This window comes from Vicugna pacos, chromosome 23, assembly GCF_048564905.1.
Source record: "Vicugna pacos chromosome 23, VicPac4, whole genome shotgun sequence".
Taxonomy (NCBI): Eukaryota; Metazoa; Chordata; class Mammalia; order Artiodactyla; family Camelidae; genus Vicugna; species Vicugna pacos.
This window is the reverse complement of record NC_133009.1, coordinates 6,603,276-6,611,240: the sequence shown is the minus strand read 5'-3', so window position 1 is coordinate 6,611,240 and position 7,965 is coordinate 6,603,276. Positions and strand designations below refer to the sequence as shown.

Below are 7,965 nucleotides of genomic sequence, written 5' to 3'. Positions count from 1 at the left end.
TTCTTCCCTTCTCTCCAACGACACAATGATTGAAAGGTCCAGGAGGCGGGGGTAGGGGGAAGGATAATCATCCGTGATAGGAGGGGATGTCTGAATTAGGCAGAAACAAAGTGGGGGAGAAGAGGAGCCACTGCTGGCTTACATGATTGAAGCTCTGAACAGCCCCATGGATGCACAACATCCCCCCCCAAGCCCAACATAAAAAGCCCTTTCTCAGAACAAAAGCCCCGTCCCCCACCGAAAGCACTTACTTAACAATAACAGCAAAACACACAGGGTACAAAAACATTTTTCTCAAAAATTTTTCTGCTTCAATTCAACAAATATTTATTCTCCTGAAAAAGCAGAGATATATAAAGAAATAGAAACGTGGATTGTTTTCCTTGTTTTTGACTGAAAAGCCTATTGGCACAACCAGGAGAACAACGTTGCCCCAGTGAGCCAAAGCACAATGGGAAAGCGGTTTTAATAGAAAAGAACTCTAATATATAAATATACCAAGGTAATTTCAAAACGCAGTAGAGCCTCAGTGCTAGCGTAGGGGTGGGTCTCATGCTCACAGGCAACTCGTGTCCTAACTTCCCAGTGGGCTGTTTCGGGGATGCAGCTTAACGCAGGGTGAGTCTCCATCGTCACGTTAATAAATATGGGGGCACATGTAAAATGATCACAATAGCACGTGACTCTATCACAGTAATGGGTAAACTATAAAAAAAAAATATGGGGGCCAGTGTAAAACTATCCCAATGCAGATGTACCTAATTAGCAAAACCCAACGTGAAAAGCCACTTAGAAAGCAAACGGGAGTTCAGAGAGCCGGCTCTGGGTTGGGGAAGGGCGCTCAGTCTCCTCGTCCGCGAAGTGGATTTGAAGACCTCTTCTGTTCCTTCGGGTGCCAACAGGCTGTGAGGGCTTACTCGGGAATCCAGGGCCAAGCGTGGTGCAGGAGACAGGAAAATCCCATCAGGGGCCTTACGGGTACCTCTATTAGAAACGAAGGACCAGGCCGAATGAATTGCAACCCCAAAACTCCTCTAAGGGGAACCAGCGGGCCTGGCCCCAGTCCTGGCAGGAGCGTGTAACTTACATGGCGTGAGTCTTCACAGATTTCAATCACTGTGAAATTGATCTTTGCCACCGCCGTGGATACACATATGTTGTCGTGACGTAGGTCCTGCAGGATGTGGATCTGGGCGAATTGTGTGAGATGGTGCCAAGCCTGTCCTTGCCAAGAAGACACAAGAGGCTTCACTGAGCATGCGAGAACTTTGCCGGGATGGTGTCAGAGAGAGGTGGCTCTGCCCCAAAGGTGACAAGTCCCTGTGACCAGGAGACAACGGCGGGTGCTTTCCTGGACTCTGCGTCTCTGTGTACTGCAGTGGTGAGTGCGACCATTACGCTGACTTGTTCAGTGTTGTTTTGAGTTCTTTCAGTCCCTTCAAGGATACAGCCAACAATTGTAGTATTCGAAAAGGAGCCGTGAACATGGTAAAGAATGGGTATAAGGGAGCCTCAGAGGGCAGCTTTCCACAGGTACCTGCCTTCCTGGGCAGAGAACGAGGGCTCTCCAGGTTCACTCTGGCTTGCTTCCTGGCCCTGGTGCCTTTGTCTCAGCTGCCTCTCTCTCTGTCCCCACCCCACGCCCAGCCCACACAGAGGCGCTGAGGGGGACCTGCTGCAGACTCCGTCCCCCGCCCCACACCCACCGGCACTTCTTCATGAAGACCATTCCCTGGCTTAATTATTTGCAGATCTTCTTTCTCTTTTGAGTCTCTCAAAGTCCAAAGACTCTTCAGATAATTAAACCTGGAAGGACAGGAGGAAGAGACCCACCCTCCTGGGCCTTTGGGATGGGCTGGGCGATTAGGTCATAACTGATCTTTATTGTTGCAGCTTAAGATTATTTATCCCCCTCCCAGAGGAGCGTGTGTCACCCGCCTGCCCCACCCCCAGCTCTGCGGAGCTGAGGCTGACCTGCCTCGGGCCTGGAGCCCTGCCCTCAGCCTGCGCTGAGGACCTGGGATCAGTGGCTGGGCTGTTTACTGATTTTCTCTCCTTGGGGGCCTCTGCAGTTGTGTCCCTGCCCCTACCCCGGACTTCACTGCATTTCTCATTCTCCTTGTCACTGCCACACCTTTTGTCCTTCTGGCTGTCTCAGCCCTGGGCTTCCTAGCCTGTTCAGCCTTCCTGGGGACCAAAGCCCAGGGTCAGAGAGGAGAACTGTGAAAGCACATCCCTGCAGCAGCCTCCGCTCCCGAGTTCTGAGAGCTTTCCCAGGCATGCCCTGGAAAGGAAACCAGGGCGGGAGGAATGAGTTTCCCTAAAAATATATTTAGATTTCCCAGTGGAGGGACGAGTGGGAGGGTGGAAGACGGGACCATGAACTACACTGGACATTCAGCTCCACTCTGAACCCGAGATGCAGAGGCTCCTACTGGAAAAAAACCTCCCTGGAAAAGAATGGGAAAGAGAAAGAATTCTTCTACCCACAAATAAATCTCCAGGGGCGGTCCTAGGCCATGGAGATTAATTATATTATTATTTGTGATAATAATATACTTCATAGAATAGTCTAAAATATTTTTACTGATTTCATTCTGCTCATCAGCATGACCTCATTTGTTTGGGCCCATGAGGCTGGACAGAGATGAGCTCCGTGCCACTAAGTGAGAACCGGGAGCAAGAGCAGCTAAGTGACGTGCCCAAGTCAAGACCAGAACCTGAGTGCCCTGCCTCTCCACCTCAGATCAATTACGTCGTTTCCTTGTCACAGTGTGGGGGTCTCCGCTGGGAGGCTGTGATTTTCACTTGCTGCGTTGAAATCATAGTAAGATTGCCTGGGGATGGACAGGTTTCCCTGACAGGGGATTCCTACTTCTTTTCAGTGGCAGGTCCTTCCTGGGCCCACCTGTGTTCTCTTCCTTTAGGGAGCAGTACCCCCTCCGAATGAAGGACAGCCCACAGCTACCATCACTGCACACCCACTGTGGGCCGGGACTGCACCAGGAACTCATGTGAATTATCCCACTGAATTCTCCCAGTAACTCTGGGTAGAGGGCTCTGCTCACTCTCATTTCTCAGAGGAGGTGATGGGATCCAAGAAGTCAACCTTCCCTAGGTCACATAGCTAGTAATGGGCAAGAGCCAAGATTTAAACCCAGGACCTCCTGGACTCTAGAGGAAATGCCTTTAACTATGAAAGATGTACCACAGACAAGAGAGTGGATGCCCACAGCGTGTGGTTTTCCAGAACCAGGGCCCAGGTATCCTGGCTTCCAGGTCCAGAGCTGTCCCCTTGGCCCGTCGCAGGTCACCGGCAGCTTCCTCCTTCAGCTTCACAGTTTTATCCCCTGCTGCCTGCCATGTCAGATGATCTATTTCAGCTTAGAAAGCCCCTTTCAGCCTATAAAGAAACTGCTTGGGGCGGGGGGTAGAGCGCGTGCTTAGCATGCACGAGGTCCTGGGTTCAATCCCCGGTATCTCCATTAAAAAAATAAAATAAAAAGTTTTTTTAAAGAAGAAAGAAAAAGAAACTACTTGCATTAAAAACAAATCCCTCAAACTCAAGCAAACAAACAATTCCTCAAATAATTAATGAGATCTCTGAGCCATGCTCCTGTAAGTGTCCTCATAGATGCCTGCTATGTTCAACTCACGTGGTCTCCCAGCCCCATCCCCAAACCCTATTGTGTCTGAACCAGGTCAGAGAAGTACCCAGAGCAGAAGTGGTCCTCAGCACCCAGCTGGAGTTTTGGTTTGCCCCCAGACACTCAGAACTCAGTATGATACAGAAGAGACAAGTCCCCTAGCTCCAGCACTGGGCCCACTAACCTACATCTCACTGGCCACCATTGCTTGGACTGGGGCCATTAACTGCTCAGGCCTCCAGTCTCTGGGGACCTCGGTCCAGAGGGCGAACAAGCCGCACCTGCTTGGTGAGACCTGGATGGGGGTGCAGTGCGGGGGCAGAGTAGCACTGAGCGAGCCTTCTGCAGACCGTGTCTGAGAAACCCACTCTCATAACAAAACAAACCAACAAAAAGTCCTGATCAGTGGGCTCCTGCAGTGGCTGACTGCAAGCCACCAACGGATTTAGCATTCCTGAACATTGAAGCCTTGGCTCCCGTGGCATGGGCTGGCTCCAGCACACCATTGCCTCCTCCTGTGCTGCCCACCCTTGGCTCCCAGATGTCCTTGGTGCAGGGGCAGTTGTTAATTCTGTCTCAGTCTCTGGCAGGTGTCTGACAAACAGTCTAGGAAAACCGAGTCCCAGACAGTACATCTCCCCAAGCTCCCAGGTTCCAGCCACAGGGGAAAGAAGCAAACAGTGTAAAGCCTTGATGTCTAAAAGGGCTTTTCCTTCCGCGGAGCTCAAAGCAGTTGCGGCGTCTGATCTTACCTTACCCTCCCAACACCCTCGGAAAGTGGAGAGACAGCAGGAAGGATCTGGGCATCCCTTCCTGAAAGATGGGGACACTGAGGCCCAGAGAGCTCAGCCTGGTCGAGGCCACCAGCACTTGGGAGCAGAGGCTAGAATGGGGAGCCCAAGTACGGCTCCCATTCTGAATCTCACAGCCCTCCCCGCCCCCACTCTGCCTCCTCATGACCCCGGAGCCGGAGGTGGATGGGGATGGAGAAGCAGGTCTCCCTGTGGTTTTCCCAGACAGAACCCAGGTCTCTACTTCCCAGCTCTCCCAGTCTCAGACCACACACCCTTAGCGCCTCCAGGGGAGCTGGCCCGACAGGCTTCCCTTGGGGCTGCGCCAGCTCTGTCTCCGCTCATTAGCAGGTCTGTTTCCAGGTGGATCCACTGTGGGGTCATTAAAGCAATAAACAAGTTCCCGACTGTCGGTGGGCTGGACCTGGCACCCACTGATCCTTGCATTGTGCGGAGTTCCAGCGGGCCCACACAGCCCCCGAAACAATGCCTCACTTCCTCCCAGGAAGCCGCAGACCCGAGCCAGTCTCCTGGGCTCGCCCACGTGCTCTGGCCAAGCCATTGTCTTCAAGTCGGACAGGTCCAGCCATTCCCATGACCAGGGTAATTGCATCCTCTTTGCCGTCCAAAAGGAGGAGGAGGACAAGGGGCTGGGGGCAAAGAGCCATAGTTCCCCTAAGGATGCTGCTGCCCAAGCCCCCACAGTCCCTGACAGGAGGTCTGTGGTCCCCGCTGCCCACCGAGATTCCATGCATCAGCCTCTCCCTGGAACAGGGGTGCAGAAACAAATGCAGGGCTGGAGCCCTAACTAAGCCTCTCAGTCCTCCTGGCACCCTTCTTCTGTGTTTAGCTAGGATTGTTCCCTATGTCCCCAGATATATACATCCCTGGTGTGGGGGTGAGGATGGGGTGGAGCGGTGGCAGGGCGCATGAATAATGTGAGCAAAAAGGTCACCCAGCTTGCAGAGGCATTCGCCTGGTGGGGAGCACTCTGGCCGCCTCACGGTGTCCTTTCTCGAGGGATTCTAACAGGTCATGAGGGAGGCCCTAAGCCACAATCACTGCCAAGCTGGATTTCTTTCTTTTAAACAGCTCTCTTTGAGATTTCTTAGGTGGAATGATGCCTTAGGGACAGGAGAGGACCTGGAACAGAGGGAGCTGGGATCTGAGAAGAGGATGAGACGCGGGTGGGGAAGAGACCAAGAAGCCGAGGCCGGTTCTGTGGAACGCCTGGCCCTGGTGGTCCATGGGATTAGAACGGTTGCAGTCTGGAGGCAAAGGTGCCAGAGACTCTGTGTGCAGTCTCTCACCCTTGCCAAGACCCAGCAAGAGCTGGTGAGGCTGATGTGTTTAGTCGAGGGCCAACCCTGCATCAGCTGAACACAATTTGCTAAGACTGCTCAGCTCTGGCCCCAAGCCCTTACCTGGGGAAACAGACAGCTTATCCTCAAAGCCAGCGGGCCGGAGGCACAGAAGGTTCTGGATTGTGGTGGCTGATGAAGAGAGGCCTGGCTGGGGTGGCAGGTGGCGGGGACATGCTGGGAGAGAGACCTTTCACAGAGAAAGGCGCCCCTGCTGTGGGACGGCTTTGAAGTAAGGATGCTGGAAATATGCTGGAGGCGGATGGGAAGATGGAGACAGACCAGCATCAAACCCCACTCCTTCAATGTAGGGTGTGGCCAACATTGCCCTTTCTTCTTTTTAAATTAACTTTATCGAGGTGTAATTTACTTAAAGTAAAACACGGCTTTAAGTGTGCACTTCAATGCATTTTGACAAGTTTATAAACCTATGTAACCACCGCCACAATCAAGGTGTAGGACATCTCCGTCATCCCCAGAAGGCTCCCTCGTGCCCCTGTGCAGCCAGCCTCCCCCCAAGACTGGCCCCAGGCAACCGTTGATCTGTTTTCTGTCACCAGAGACTAAGTTTTGCAAATTCAAGATTTTCATATAAACAGAACCGTAGCGTATGGACTCTTGTGTCTGTCTTCACCCAGTTGTTGCGTGTACCTGTGGTTTCTTTTCTTTTCATTGCTGAAGAGTGTTCCATTCTGTAACTTCACCACAATATATTTATCCATCCTTATTCATGGACAGCTGGACGATTTCCACTTTGGGGCTGTTATGACTAAGACTTCCTTCAGTGTTAGTATAAAAGTCTTTGTGGACGTATATTTTCATTTCTCTTGGGTATTTATCTAGCAGGGAAATTGTTAGGTCATATGGTAAGTGTATGTTAATTTTATAAGAAATCACCAAACTCTTTTCCAAAGTGGTTGGAGCATTTTATGCACCCACCATCAATATACAAACGTTCCAGTTGCTCTGCATCCTTGCTCATTCTTGGTGTTGTCCACTTTTATTCTTTTAGCCATTCCAGTAGGAGTCTAATGAAATCTCATCGCAGTTTTAATTTGCATTTCCTTGATAACTAATGATATTAAATGTGTCTTATTGGCCATTCATTGATTTTCTTCAGTGAAGTGATTGTTCACATCTTTTATCCATTTTAAAAAATTTAGGGGCGGCAGGAGGGTATAGCTCAGTGGTACAGTGTGTGCATAGCATGCTGGTGGTCCTGGGTTCAATCCCCAGTACCTCCATTAAACAAAGAAACAAACAAATAAACAAACAAACAAGCCTAATTACCTCGACCCAAATTGGGCAGCTTGTCTTCTTATTGAAATGTAAGAGTTCTTTATATATTCTGAGCACAAGTTTATTGTTAATAATTTCTCCCAGGCTGCGGCCTGTAACTTCCTTTTTTTTTTTTTTTTTTCCCAAAAGTGTTCTTTGAAGAGCAGAAGTTTCTAATTTCAATGGAGTCAATTTTATTGTTTCTTTTTTGGTGTCCTTCCTTAGAAATCTTTAGTAACTCCTAGTTCACAAAGATTTGCTGTTATGTTTTCTTTTAAAATTTTTATCATTTCTGATTTTATGTCTAGATCTGGGCTCCATTTCTAGTTTATTTTTGTATATATTATGAGGTTGTGGTCAAGGCATATTTTTTTTCATAAGACTATAGCATTGTTCGAGTTTTATTTATTGGAAAGATATCCTTTCTTCTTTTGGGGGGGAAGGGAGGTAATTAGGTTTATTTATTTTTACTTATTTATTTGTTTTTCAATGGAGTTACTAGGACTTGAACACGCTCTACCACTACCCCTACCCTCCATCCTTTCCTCTTTAAATTACTGTGGTACCTTTATCAAAATCAATTGACAAAACATGTATAGGTCTATTCCTGGACTGTCTGTTCTGTTTCACTGATCTGTGTGTCCATCCTTACACCAACACCACACTGACTTCATTACTACAGCTTTAGATTATGTCTTGAAGTCAAGTAACGCATCCTGCTTTGCTCTTCTTTTTCAAGATAGTTTTGGATATTCTAGGTCCTTTTAATTTCCATGTAAATTTTAGAATAAGCTTGTTGATTTTTGCAAAAATTACTGAGTGATTGTTTTAGTCCATTGGGCTGCCAAAACAGAATACTGTAGACTTACCATAGACTTAAACAACAGG

At 49.2% G+C, this 7,965-nt stretch overlaps 1 long non-coding RNA gene across 1 annotated transcript; it reads right to left on the bottom strand.

The window, feature by feature from the left end:
- Window positions 1-310: 310 nt before the first annotated feature.
- On the bottom strand, window positions 311-1,684 carry LOC140688600 (uncharacterized). Its single transcript, XR_012063298.1, has 2 exons — window positions 1,088-1,684; window positions 311-984 (listed from the first exon to the last, which is right to left on the bottom strand). It is a non-coding gene; the product is annotated as an uncharacterized lncRNA (long non-coding RNA).
- Window positions 1,685-7,965: the final 6,281 nt, after the last annotated feature.